The sequence below is a fragment of the Anas platyrhynchos genome, chromosome 1 (genome assembly GCF_047663525.1).
Source record: "Anas platyrhynchos isolate ZD024472 breed Pekin duck chromosome 1, IASCAAS_PekinDuck_T2T, whole genome shotgun sequence".
In the NCBI taxonomy this organism is placed as follows: Eukaryota; Metazoa; Chordata; class Aves; order Anseriformes; family Anatidae; genus Anas; species Anas platyrhynchos.
The window spans coordinates 148,527,276-148,542,225 of NC_092587.1; the positions used below are offsets into that span (position 1 = coordinate 148,527,276).

At 38.8% G+C, this 14,950-nt stretch overlaps 1 long non-coding RNA gene across 2 annotated transcripts; it reads right to left on the bottom strand.

Annotated features, from left to right (window-relative positions):
* Positions 1–7,054: 7,054 nt before the first annotated feature.
* Positions 7,055–10,718, bottom strand: LOC119714362 (uncharacterized). 2 transcript variants are annotated; one of them, XR_011806712.1, is made up of 3 exons: positions 10,616–10,718; positions 8,721–8,846; positions 7,055–8,436 (listed from the first exon to the last, which is right to left on the bottom strand). It is a non-coding gene; the product is annotated as an uncharacterized lncRNA (long non-coding RNA). The 2 variants fall into 2 exon arrangements; XR_005261487.2 differs by lacking the exon at positions 10,616–10,718 and adding an exon at positions 8,967–9,241.
* Positions 10,719–14,950: the final 4,232 nt, after the last annotated feature.

A 14,950-nucleotide genomic window follows, 5' to 3' on the forward strand; every position in this document is an offset into this window, starting at 1 on the left:
CCTTGCCTTCTAAGTATTTTCTTTTTTTTTTTTTTTTTTTCATTTTTTTGTCATTTTTTTCTTTTTATTTTTTAAAAGAAATAATAAATAAGAAAGCCACCAAGTCTGCCTCTATCTGCCCCTCCCTCCTTCCCTTTCTGTCTCCCTGTTCCCCTGTCTCCCCCTATCTCTCCACCCAGATTGCTTCTGGTTCATAAGCAAAGCAAGCTCCTTGTAACACACTGACTTCTGTTAACCTAATTTCCCAGAGAGGAAATCATACAGATAGGGCACATCAGCAGATTCGGGGAGAAAAAAAATAATAAAAAATAAAGTGGGTATCTTATGCCCTTGGAGGTCAGTGAGTTGTAGCAGCTGCAAGTTGCCTGGATCATCTAGGAGGTGAGATTTTAACCACGTGGATAATTCCCAGAAATTATGGGGTGATTTTTGTACTGAGTAGAGCCAGAGAAAAAATTATACCTGAAGCCTTTTGGGCATTGTTGCTGTTGCTGCTGCTTCTGAGGAGGAGGAGCAAGCTTGGGGCAGCAGGGCTGAGCAAGAAGGGGCAGGAGATCAAAGAAACTGAAGAATGGTAAAGCATTTGAAGGACCACCATGTCAAAGCATCTCAGCATGCCTCTTTTCAGTGAGGCCATGCAATGTCTTGTCCCGGCTTTACTGCTATGAATAAGGCACTCTGAAATCACCTGTTGTGAAAGCCATGTTAAAGAAGAGCAGTGCCAATGTGTGCAGGTGACACAAGCAGTAACACAAGGTCTGTGCTTGTGTCGCTTTGATTTTCACTTGGTTAACTGATTCTCACATTTAACAAATACTTTCATTTTTGAGAAAGTCCAGCCACCTTGAAAGCAAAGCATCTATCAGCCTGTTAGCAGTGCATAAACGTCAGGGTCATCCACGGACCAGCAGGTGGAAAAGGTCTACAAAGGGGAAAGATGCATTCATCACTGTAATAACTGATGCCAATTTATCACAGTTTTCACCGAAGAAAGGCAGCTAGTTTATTATAGTATTGGTCATGCAATTCCCATTTGTCAAGAGGGATTTTTGTTTTGTTTTTATGACTAGTCAAGGCAAAAATGAGTGACAGGTGAAGGTAAACTTTGAGATACTGTATGTGTTGCTGTGGTACAGGTATTGTGAAGGTGGATTTATTTAAAGAAACCTTAGACTATCGAACCATTGAGCTAGCATGGCTTCTTGCTGGTGGAGCTCATTTAATCAGCTCAGCTTACAGAATCAGCTGTGGGGGTTGGCCTTAGAAGGCAGTTCACTCAGGTTTCCCTCTTGCCTCTGCTACAGATGTCCTTGGGACAGTTCAGTGGTCCAGCAGAACACTTGGGTGCCCAAGGTGGAGCGTGTGAGCATACACTGACTGCCTGGGTAACTCACTTGGCCCTAATCCTGCATTTACTGCTCTGAGTTGCTTCAAAGGAAGTACTCCTGCGCACTCAGAGGCACATACAGACTTGGCTGGATCGAGACTTCACTCCCTGCTCTGTGACTTGCACATGTGGGATTTCACTTGCTTGTCTTGGTGGGTTGTGGTGAGGGCTGCCACACTGTTAATATCTGTGAGGTGCTCATTAACGCTGTGGTCTGCTCTAAAAGCTTTTCTGATGCAGCTGCCTGTTAGAATTGTGGCTCTTTAGCTTTGTTAAGGCTTTAATTTATTGCTTTATTTTAGGCCGTGGTAAACACCGGAGAATAGAGATAGAAGTAATTTGACAGAGTCAAGCTTACGTGGCATTTTCATTTCTGTGCCTCTTTTGCCCATCCATGATAAACATTATTATATAATTATTATATTTATAGATGGCATGTTTACAGACAGCCACCACATACCAATTTTTGTCACTGTTTAAGCAATAAGGCAAAGCAGTGTTGCTATAAATGGTGTCTCCATGGGGTGGTGTGGGGAAAAGAATGGTTGGTGGTGTAACTGTATAGGTGCATTTGGGGAAAAGGATGCTAGATTAATGGGAGGGCCTTGCACACTCATTCACACACATAACTGAACCTTCACAGAGTCTGTTAAATTCATTCTAGTAAATAATATGTGCCTTAGACACTCGGCATCAAGCTGTTAACTTATAACCCATCTTTTATAACTTACAGAGGAAAAAAAAATCATACTTGCATTTTGCACTGCTGCTGACACTGCACTATTAATTATCAAACAAGCACAAAATCAGAATTTACTGCCTTTATTGTGAAACTGGTTCCCTGGTAAGAACTAGTCCAAGTCAATAGGCTCTGCTAAGTGGAAAATAAAATTATAATTCACAGTTGTTATCCATCTAGATTGGAATAAGAATCTATTACATAAAATAGTGCCTCACAGAGTAAGCATAACAATGCTACTACCTATGTTTAAAACGTACCTCTTTCTTTTAGCTTTTCTGTGATGCATTGATCAAATGCTTACTCACTCAGCAGCATGCTCTTTTTGTTCTGTGGGCACTGTAAATTCCCTTTTTGCAGAAAAGTTTAAAATTGTGTAGTAGTTAGCAGAATAAAAGAAAATGAAACTTAGTCTTTGGAAGAAATGGTCTCCATCTTTGTAGCCATAATAGAAATTTTAGCACAGGGCTTAAAAAACACCAAATGTACTCATTATACAGTTGGCATGTCATCACATGAAGCATCAGATCAGAAATCAAGTAATATTTGTTTTGGAAAACGAAGAAGGTTGGAGAATATACCACAGTGTATTCATAGTTGTGCCATTCATAATCCATATGGTGCTGGATTCAGCTGACTGAGCCATAATCTCTTAAAAAAAACAGTATCTCTCTTTCATATGACTCACAGAAATACTTTGATGCTTAATTAAGGCATAATGCAATCCATAGGAATCACCCTAAAGATAAAATCATGGGGCTGACGGTAGAACTGGAGTTACAATTGGAAATGTAGTGTGCAGATGAGATCCTTGCTTGTGCTTGGATCTGGCAATAAGAGGTGAGGTGCTGGCAAAGCGGGACTGGCAAGCCTTATGGGCAGGAGTCTGCCCACACCTCTCCAGGTGAGGATGCAGAATAGAAGCTACAGGTGGTTCTTCCGGGAGAAAGGCTTCATGTAGAGAAGAGGGAGGAGGAAAGGAGGGGGAAGGCAGTGACTGCCCATGGAGGAGGCTTGGGGAAATCTGTAATGATGTCCTGGGCAAAAATCAGATTGAGAAGACAAGCCCAGCTCTGGAGGGAGTTAGAGGGACACACAGGTAAAGGCTTCAATGGAAAACAGGTAACAGCAAGTAAAAGAAAAATGTTGACACAGAAAAGGGAAATAAAAATAGTGATTCAATACTGTTGGCTCTTGTTATGAAAATGTGAGGAGACCAGCCCAGGTTGTTCTGCTAGACATTGAGAGGAAAACGAGGCTACATGGGATGGAGAATGGAGACCAAAATTCAGTGTTTTCTGCAAGTGGGGATCCTGTGAAAAAGGGATCAAAGGTCCGCAAAAAAAGTGAGTAAATGTAGGACTATTAAAAGTCTAAACAGCATAAAACTTTGTGCATAGCTCTTGAAACCTATGGAAAAAATCTGTGTTTTCGTTAAGTACATGAATAGAACCTCACATGCTTAGGGTGCTGAAGAAGTGCAATTAATTTACTAACACAAGGAATCCATTGGGGGTGGTGGTGGTGGTGATTGTTTCTAGATCAGACCTTCGACGGATATAAATTAGTGTAGCTTCGTTTGGTATATGATCCTACTTATCACAACTGAGAATTGCACATGCATAAGCAATATTGATACAGATTTTATTATACCTCTTATGCTATGAGAAAGTGCTTTATAAGAGTGTAGTCCTGAGTATTATAAAGACTGCACTCAAAAACATACCAACAATGACATGCTTTTATAAGAGACTGCTATTAAATGCCATAACAATTGTAATTTGTACAATACTGAACATCTTCAGCAATTTGCTGTATCCGTTCATTAAAACTAGATTGCATTACTAGCAAATGTATAATAAAAAATATTTCACATTTTAATGTGTCTTTGTCATTTCTTGTAATACTTAAACTCATTCCTTTCTATTCAACTCTATTCCAAATGTGTAAATGGCAGGTCAGCTGTCTGCTGTTCCTGTTTTCCATTCATCCCCACAGGCCGCTATCCTAGTATTTCCAAATATCATAATTAGATCAAAATACCGAATGTTGGCTTTCTTTAATCTCAGCTGTTGGAAGTACATGATCACATGAGCAATTCAGTAATTATTCAGAATAAATAGCATTTTATCCTTCATCACTGTGAAGCATACCACAGGATGTGAAGCCAGAAAGCTCAGAGGCCAGAATATGATGCAAAAGAACTCTTCATATGTCACGCTGGAAAAAATCTCAAGATTTGGGGAAACCCAAGTGATGATGCACAAGTTAAAATAATTGCATGTGCTGCCTTTGTTTCATATTCTCTCCTTCATGCTATGTATTCTTTTTGTATATAACCAACAAAGCAAATGTGAGCTTTCTAGACCTCAAAACAGGGTACAAGCTGTAAAGATTCATAATTCTGGAGGCTTTCTACCGACTTTCCAATATTGAGAAAATGGTGGCTGCATTCCTTCAACCCCTGATGCCATGCCCTGATCACCTGCGCAGTACGCCAGCCCTGTCAGTCCCAAAGGCCTTTATCTTCCAATATAAGGTTTCACTTCTGGACAAAGCTTTTGTTGCTCACCATGAAAGATTCTTTTATAAATGTTACCCTAGACTTTCCTTCTTTTACGTGACTGGGTCTGGATTTGAGGTGGTGACAACTTTTTCATGAAGAAAACATTTTGATGGAACACAGGAACAGTTCCAGAAACTGTGTTCTTGTTCCAAAAACATGTTTTCTGCTAAGCCCCCCCGCCCCCCCTTTTTTTTTTCTAATGAGCTTTGGTGTGTATTTTTATATGGCTTTATATCTTCCTTTTGTATTTACTCAATTGTAACTTAAAGAAAACAGCATACAGCGAAATTCCTAAATACAATTTAAATATAGCTCATTTCTATCCAGTTGTTCTTACATCCCTATTCATCAGTATAATAAGCTAAAAATATCTGAGGTCATTTATTGTGATTTTAGATAAAATGTTAGATCTTTTAAGATCTCTTGTCAGAAAAGAGTGATCAGTTCACTTCGGAAGCCATCATTTAAGAAGAATTCATTTAAGAACAGTGGTTGGTGTGATGCTCAAAACTGAGTGAACATATTTGAAAGACAGAATGACTTTTGGCAATAACCAATATTTGGTTTTATTTGTTTCCTTTAATTAGCTTAACACTGAGAAGCAGAAAGTGCTGTTGGTTTTATTGTCTGTGTACCAGCCAGCTTGGGGCTTATTTATGTAGCTTTCTCTTTTCAGTCTCTTATGATGAGTGGTGATGAAACCGAAGTCTGGATGCTTTGGCCACTGGTAGGTGTAACCTATGTGATCACACACAATACAAAGGATTTATACCAAAGCATTTTTCCTGCAGGAGAAATATAAATCCCTTTTGCTGGCTCCCCCCCTCCATCCTTTCTAATGTTGTGTTTTAAAACAGCAGTCATTTTTCCTTTATATATTTTTCCCCAGGCTAAATATTTCAAAGATAGGATCAGAACTATATTTGTCAAGTTATACAACACTTCTGTCTTTTTCTGTATCTGGCTGATGATTGCAAAATTTCCACAGAGTCTCTTCACTGAAGGCACCATTCATTAATAAAGCAGTGCCTACAAATATGTAGATGAGCCTCAGGAGAACATATATTTGTGTCAATTTTATATCAAGGATTTGAGGAATATCTTACTGTCGTGTTTCACTTGTGCCACAACACTGACAGATTGAAGCACCTTGGTTCAGGAATGCCTTGTCCCTGCTTGCAGAAGCTGTAAGGACTGATTTTATTTTCTCTCTTTCAGTCACCATCTCTGAGGAATTGCACTGGGTTGCCTAGGCTTTTGTAGGGAGGCGGATAGGAGGTGGAGAGGCCTCAGTGCTGAGTGCTTTGATCATTCTTTTGCGAAGCAAAGAGCTGCTCTGCATTGCACAAGACTGGAGTTTCTCACAGCCATCGTGGTTGCACTAAGCACATGATAAACACAGGGCCTAGCAGTGGTGCTCCACAGCTCAGCTTTCGTCAGACAGTTGTGACAGAGCAACTACTTGGAAATCAAAGGATTTCTCAGAAGCAGCCGATCATCTGAGGAGTGCAGGTGGGGGCCAATACAGGGCTTTCAGCATGCCATAATTTATCTGACTTGTCCCTCTGTACCACTATGCCAGCAGCATTTTGCCAGAAATGATCAATAAGGAGGAGGATCTTGCTTAACTGAAATGGTGGAACCAGCCTGCATGGTGAAAACCATGGAGGCAGGAAGAAGCAGCTGCAAGTGTCATGGCAGGGCCTTCTGCAGACCTGGAGGTAGGCACCAGCTTCTCAGGACAGGCTTCTTTGGGTTACAGAGGGAGGTCTGGTAAGGCTTATATTCCCTGTTCACTATGTGCAGAAACCACTCAACATTTCCACTGGCTCCTGTTTGACGTAGAAGTGATTTCTTAAAGCTGAAGCAGAATTTCTCACTGATGAGATTGGCTGATTTCAGTGCCATGAAGAGTTTGGCCCATGTTTATTAATCCATCAACTGCCATGAATTGGGTGGCAATTAGATCATTGTAAAATATAAGACTGATCTAGTAACATCTTCAAGTCTCTTACAAATATGACTCTTGTAAAAATCCTGCATGTTACAAGCTATTTTAAGATAAACGTAATTGTTGAGTGTAGCAAGTTATTTTTTTTTTTAATCTTGCTCCATTCTAGGCTACCATGGTTTTCTGTGGAGGTGAGTTTTATAGTTCAGTGACACATCATATGAAAGAGTGATTTCTTTGATCAGTTTTTAGCTTTCCAGCTTTAATGTGTTTAAATTCCCTCTATTCGTGTCTTTCGAGACAGAGAAATCAACTCCTAAATTTCAACTCCTAAATTCTATAACTTCTTAGTATATTTTTACCTTTTTTTTTTTTTTGTAAATTTTCATTCATCTCATTCTCATTCTTATGGTACCCTTGCTCCGCAATCTATTCCCATTTATAGAATTTCCCATGCCCTAAACATTTTTTTTTTCTGTACTTTGAACTCTTTCTTACTTCTGCTATAACCTTAAAAAGCAAAGAGGCCAGGAATATATACAATTTTCTAGTAGAGACTGTGTGGCTTTTTTCAATAGAGTAATCTTAAAAAGAGTGAGAAGGAACTGCATATGAAACAGTTTGGATGCCATCATGGCCAATTACTATGTTCACAGAATTGTGGCAGACTGCTCCTGTAAAACATCTGTATCTTGAGTGGTGATAAGCACTTTCAGCTTGCCTTAATAGTTGTAGGATTTGAAACTGCTCAGCACCTCTTAAGCATCTTATCCAGGGAGGATTATATTTTTGGCTGCAGTCAAAAAGATTAAATGGTTTCTACCTATGAAATCACAATGTTTCCTTAACAATACATTGGTGAGAAATATTTTTCTCAATAATCTTTTGTTGCATAGTCCAACCTGATGCACAAAACTTAGTTTTCAAAGATCTCCTTTAATCCATTTTCTTCCTCATAAATCAAGTGAATCATCCACATACTAACAGTTTGCCTTAATAATCCATCTTTTGTAGACGGATCATGCTTGAAGCAAAGGTTGAGTCCTTTCCCAGGTATTAAGGGTCCCTGCTAGCAGCCAGAATGTCTCCATCTCCACTTCTAAAAACACGCATTTGCCTTCCAGTTTGGATTATTCACTAGGGGAGTAGGAGTCCTAGGTTTACTAAATATGGCCAGCATGATTCAGAGCAGGGATATGAGTATAGGATTTCATGTCAGTGCCCTACCAAGTATTTTGAGTTTCCTCATTTTGTGTTAGTTTCCTCATTTTTGATAGCTGAACAGTTAGGTAGGGCACAGAGTCTCCAACATACTACGGTTTATGAACCAGTGGTCTAGGGAGTCAGGTTTATACCCTGCTCATCAAGCCTCACCACTCAAATGCAGTGGCATTATCCTGTTGCTATTCAGTAAGAGAGATCAACCCCAAACCTGACATTTAGGGAAATCCCCTTTAATACAGAGGGCAAAGCTCACATCACAACAGAGGTTGCAAACACACCTAAGCAGTCCAAATTGTGTCTGAGGGCTCTGACCTTTAACTTATCCTGATTCAGTACATGTCATAAGTGGGAGATCGGGTCTTACTAGCAAGGTGCCTATTTGCAAGGTCTTCTCGCTTGAGCTGCAACCCCAATCACTTCATTCATGGTGGACAGTGAATTCCATTAGGAGTTTTTTCATCAGTCAAGGCACCCACTGGGTTCAGTGGCAGAGGTAGGTGTCAGTAGTGACCATCTGAAGGGTTTAGATGAGTAGAGGCACAGCTGAGAGCCTGACTGCTTCTGAAGATCTGGAAAAGATGAATCTGTCAGTTTTCGCTCTAAATGGGAAGCTGAACTTTAAGTCATGGCTTAACCAAAGGGCAGCATATGGCAGTACTACAGCTGTTTGAAACCCACTTGCACTTCACGCTGGCATTTTGACAAATGCTATTGTGTTACGAATACTTGATGACACAGTAAATCTAGGGCCATATTCAGCTCTGGCATATGCAAGCATAATTCCCACTGACTTAGTACACGTCTGCACCAAAAAATGTATAGACTTGCGTAGGACTGAAACAAACATACAGACCTTATAAGCGATCCTTCTGGCAGACTGAAAACATTTTGCTGCAGTTAGTCTCCTGTAGCAGGAAGTGTGAATGCTATAAGTAGAAACCGAGGAAAAAATAGGGAATCCATGAGGTCTAGGAGACACCTGGTGATTTGAAAGACAAAACTTGAATTTCTGCACTGGAGCAACAGTCTGCTCATTATAAGTGAAGAGAGGCTCCCCCTCCATCACATTCCCCCAAGATCCATTTGCTATCTTTCATACTTTGTTTCTTATCTCTTTGCCAATTTCTGCAAGGAAAGAAAGAACTCAGAGGGCTTGTTTTCTGAAGCTAGAGCCTACAGGAGGCCTAAAAAAAGCATTAGACAAATATATCAGAGGATAGATCATGTTGCAGGACTGTGGCTGCCAGTGATGAGATCTCCAGTTTCTTAGTCACTTTAGGTCAGAAACCAGGTGTTATGTTGTTGATCCCACAGCTGCTTGCCATCCGCTGCCTCCTCCTGTAACGACCAATCTCATCCGTGCAGTTTCACAGCTCCAGATGTTTAAAAATACACTTTGAAAGTACTTGAACAATAAAGAGCTATTTTCAAAGTATTGCTTTCTATGCTTAGTGGCTGAGCCTTTGCTGACTACTATGCACTGATTTTTAGATGGCATTTTGAAAGCTTCTGCAAATCTGGACACACATTTTCTTTGCTTAAGACCTGCTTAACCCCTTCAGCACCTTGGCTTTAGATCCCCTGATGAAGGCTTAAACTTACAAGAGTGGAAAATGAATAATAAGAAACCAATAGCCTTATTTTTTTCAATGAGAGGAAAGGCAGAATGGAAGATTTCTCTCAATGTATCTTATGACTTCAACTTACTTGTGCATTTTCTACTACTAAGAGCCAGAATTAGCTCATTTATAATGAATGGTCTGGCAGCAGTGACAGTTTTGCAAAGTATACAATAAGTGAAAAAAAATGCCCTCCCACTGTATCATTTCGGGGATTTTATTTTCTAACAGTCTCAACCTGGAATTTATTAAACCAAATGACATCTACATACAGTTGGAAAATCAGAGCAGAGAAAAATGCTGTTTAAGGTTCACGGAATAAAGTCTAGCTTCATGTTAAAGACACGTACTTTAAGCTAAAAGTGGCAGAGACAGTGCTGGCATCAAAGACAAAGATGTCAGCAGGAAGTGCTGAGGAAACAGCTGAGGCCTTGCACTTCAAAAAGATTAGCTCTGGGTGAGAGATGTTCCCACCAACAGTCAAGAGTCACAGATGACATTTTCAGATGTCTTCAGTATTTTGCATTCAGACAACCACGTGATGTATCCAATGCCATATGTCTTTTCTATGGGCTTCAGTTCCTTAGGTATCTACAACTGCTTTCAGTTCTCCACTACAAAGTGGAAAAGAAATGTATGAAAATCTTTCTGATTTGTCTTGTTATTTTAAAATTAATTCCAGGAGATTTAGGCAGGTTCCTCTCTCTCTTCCATTAGCAGAGATGACAATTTTTAGTTGCTTAATGCAGTGTTAACCATTTTTTTCCTAAAAGAACATGACCAACCCATCAGATACTTGACAAATGATTGATTTAGCCTAGAAAAGTCTGTTTACAAGCTAATGCAAAAAATATTAAGGATGAGTAAACTAATTAATGAGCAATGTATTCCCCATGGCAACATGAATAAAATTGCTGTTAGGTCAACAGAGAATTCAACATTACTCCATATGCTGTTTGTAGTAGTGTTCAAACACTACAGGTGTAAATTTTGGGTCACCTTATTTCATATATAAGTAGGTCATTAAAGGAAGTTATCACATATTGAACTAATTGTTTTTTAATTCCTTCCTGCTGATGTGAAGAGAAATACTAAAATTTTAACTTGCTGATATATCTAGAGTTCTTACCACACTCCTGCTTTCTGAAAAGCTCTATACCTCAATAAACAAAACAGATTTTTTTCCCCAAAAAAACTCAGGCACCAGTTTAAGCATTTGTAGTCTGAAAGAGAGAGTCTGTGTCCTTAGTACCTTTCATTCATGTATTTACTAAGGCAAGGTGGGAAACCACACCTGAAAGGGTGTGGGAGAAAAGCAGCCTTAGGCACACCTGATGTAGGTCTTCATGACCCATATGTGGAGAGAGTTGTAGGTATGATAATGCTCAAACATACATTTTAGGTGTTTGACCTCTATAGTGGAATTCAGAGACCCAAATGTGGTGCCTGAATTCCCCATGTAGCGCCTGGGGAGAATGGGGTGAATCATAATCTGCCCAGCTAAATTCAGCTATTATATGCAGGCTCTGAAGTTAGTGGGGTAAATTGAAAATTAAATGGAGACCACTTGGCCTGTGGTTTAATTGAAAGAAAAAAAAAAAAAAAGAATAAAAAGAGCAGAAGTGTGTATTTCTTTAAATTTTCTGCTGACAGATCAGAGAAATAATTAGCCTACAGCTGCAGACTGGGGAGAACTACTGCTTTTTTTTTTTTTTTTTTTTTTTTTTTGCCTTGAAGCAGCAGGTGAAAGCCTAGAGAGAGAAGCTGGGTGCCATTGACTTAATTTAGTTACTTGAATTGAAGGCAGTATATAACACTACAGAGAAATAGGGAAGTGGAAAATCTTCAAAACCAGTATTTCTAAAGAGTGGCGGTTAATAATCAGAGATGAAAATATGACTAGGGAGAAGCAAAGATTAAAAATATGTACTTATGACACTCCCATAGCATCTTAGGTGCCTTAGGGATGGCTCAGCTAGACACAAGCCCTGTCTCAGAAATATTGCAGTCCGGTGAGAAATGTGATATAGCAATGAAGAAATGCAAGCAATAGAAAATGGAGGAGAGTTTTCAAAAGCATCCTGCACTTATGTACCACTACACACATATATAAAAAACCTTTCCCAAGTAATCTTCTGTGTTCCCACACATTGCTCCGCACCCTACCAAGGCCTTCTGTCTTGCAGGCATTCCCTGTGACACTCAGATACTCATTTCACTTGTCAACCAAAACATTGTGTCATGCAGTGTTTGCAATGCTTATTGTATTGTGAGAAACTTTATTTTAGAAACCTGTGAATGTGAAGATTATCTGATATTTGTTTAAGAGGAGAAAATATTTGTCTGTCTTAAGATGTAATGGAATAGGAAAAGGCAATAATAACAATAAATTAACAGAATTATCTACTTACATAATTTATTATGATACTCATTCTACTGGACATTTATTTGGAGAAGCATTATGTTTGTATGAGCTGATAAAATTCATTAAGACACAATTCCTCCTCCTCTTTTTATTATTTATTTTATTTTTCAAGAATGATCTTCAAAGTAGCCTGATCACTGCATGCTGACATTTTAATAACATCAGTGGGAGGACTTGTGGAGTAAGCTTAAATAAGGAAAGCATGAAATTAAAATGCATTAAAGTGAATGGGTAAAAGTTCTCTTTCCAAAACTTTAATTTGAAGATGAGAGAGAGAAGTGTCAAAAGACTACCACACTGCTCTGTAAATGAAGAGATGAGGTTTCTATTAACTATACCAAATACTGGCAATCACCATTCTCTCTTTCCACCCATGTACCACTCACATACAGGGTGGATCTAGTGGGGTGAAAGGAAACCTTGGCTTGAGACCTCAGTAGGTGCAGTACAACCAGAATGTATGATTCCACAGAGCAACACAGATCTGACTATACTTCTCAGATCAGGTAGCATGTGGTATGAATATAGATATGAATATAGAGCCAATATAGGTCCAGAAACAACAAAGCTTCATTTCAATAACCTTTACCCAAGGTTAATATTCAAGCACTTAAATAATTCAAGTTATAAGAGGGCTCACTAGGTAGGGCACGGGTCCAGGTGAAAGAAAGCCACAGTACCCTGTGGCCTGTGCTGGCTCCTTGTGCTCAGATGCTGCTGCACCTGAGCAAATAATGCAGCAGGTGCCCAGGAGCTGATGGAGAGACAGTACCCTCCAGGAACTGGGTCAGGTCAGGAGACAAGCTCAAGTTATATATACATATAGTTATAGCTCAAGTTATATACATATACATATACGTATACATATACGTATATGTATACATATACATACACATACACATATACTTATTTTTATTTCTCTTGTTATGTTGGGAAATTATTTTGATTCTGAGATGCAGTAATGAAACTTCCAGCCTGTGCTTGAGATATTACAGAATGTTGTGGGTTTTCTTTAAAATTTGCCCTAGCAGTCATTGCGTCTGGTATAACATCACATCAGCAAATTTGTATGCTTTCTATTAAATTTCTATTAATTTTAGAATGGCATCTCATATTAATACATAAGAACAGAGACAAATATAATAGCAAGCAGAAGGTGGAAGAACCCTGGAAGAAAAATCCTGCAGATTTTGGATAGCTGCTTAGAGACTTTGTGTAAAAACCTGTAAAGAATTCTTTTATCACTGGGCAAAAAAAAGATTGCTTAAGAGGCTTATAAGAAGTGCTAACAACTGAATACTAGGCATCATTTCCCCCTTGTTAAGCAAGATAAATCATTATTGTACCAAGGCTTTTCAAAGACCATACATAGTGGCAAGTGCCAGTTCCCTGCTAACTTACTTCTTTTTATAATTTACTTGTGATGTGTTGGATGCAAAATTATTTGAGGGATTGTGTATTTATCCAGTGAGTATAAAGCTTAAGGCCTGTGTAAGATTTCTGGCAACAGAGTGAAACTCAGCCATGCCCACACACCTGCATGAAGTGGGTGTTTTTGTTCCTTGGATCATGTGGATTATCTCCACTGCAAACTATGCATTAATAAAAACGCAGAGCAGGCACTTTCCATATTCCCCTTTGGAATTAAGAAATAAAAGGGAACTTGCATACTTGGCTAACTTTGAGGAAACTTCGAAAAGAAAGTTCAGAAGGAAAATGCCAGAGGTATCATGACTAATAAAAAATAATGAAAATCAACGTACCATTTTAAGTGTAAATGTGTCTTAGAAATACCATCCCCAGATGCTCCTGAGTAGGTGAGGAAGGCATTCATGTTCTAAGTGCTCTTTTTCTGGTCATTTGGAAACAAAACAAAACAAAACACCTCTTTAACAGTGAAATCATATATAAAATATATCTTTTGATTAATCTTAGCCCTGAAAAAGTTTTATTTATAGGCAATAAGAAATATCCTGATAATCAGCTTGATTTTTCCTCCAACACTGGCCTCAGGAGAGGAAATGGAATCCAGAAAAACTGTAAACTGACAACTATTTCATCACTTATCACAGTGCAATGCTCTAGGAAGGAACAGTTTAATCAGGAGATTAGGAGTTTGACGAGCTAGGAGTGCAAAGTTATTCTTCTCATTGGGAGGTATTCCTGAAGAAGGATGGGCTGTCATACAGGATGGTGTGGATTCAGTAAATGAGGGCAACTCTATAAAGGTCAAGCAGGACAAATGCAGAGGTGGACACTGGTGTGCAGGGAACCATATCATGTGGAAATCTGCCTCTTGTCCTCTTAGGGCCTTATTCCTTGTACAGGCAGCTTGAAACCAGAAGGGCTGCTCACAGGGTGTGTCATGGAGATATTAAAAACCGGTCTTGGCTAATCAGAAATTTCGTACACCCTTTGGACACTATGATTTAGTGTGTGGGAAGGTGGAAGGCAATCCTAGCCTGTTGGCTCTATTTGTTTCCTTAGTCATTTTGTAGTAGCATATGAACCTGATATAGAACAGATCAATGTTTTTGTTTGGTTTTGGGTTTGTTATATTATTACATTGTTGCATTATATTTTCCAGATATATTTTCTTGTTCTGGTACCAATAATGTCTTAGTAGTTTATATTAGTACTGCTTTGTTTTAAGAAAACACATATACATTACCGTAAGACTAATCATGTGATTCAAAAGCCCTTCAGTGCTTTCTGACTGTAGCTTTACGTTACCTTGCTCTTACAGGAAGATTGTGACTGCTGGCTTTTGTTAAATTATTTGTGCCATATCTGTTACTTTTCTTAAGATGATATGCAACTATTACGGACAGGCAATAAACCTCTAACTTTCCTTTCTCTTCATTTTTAGGAGTGCTCACTCTGTAGAATATTGTGTGACCTCAGAAAGATATAAATGAAAGAATGGATTGAAAAATAAGCACATATGTCTCTTACTTTAAATTTGTATCTTTCATGCCTAGCCAAAAATTAGATGATAGTGTATGATTTTTTCCTCTTTAGGTTTGTATTTGAACATTT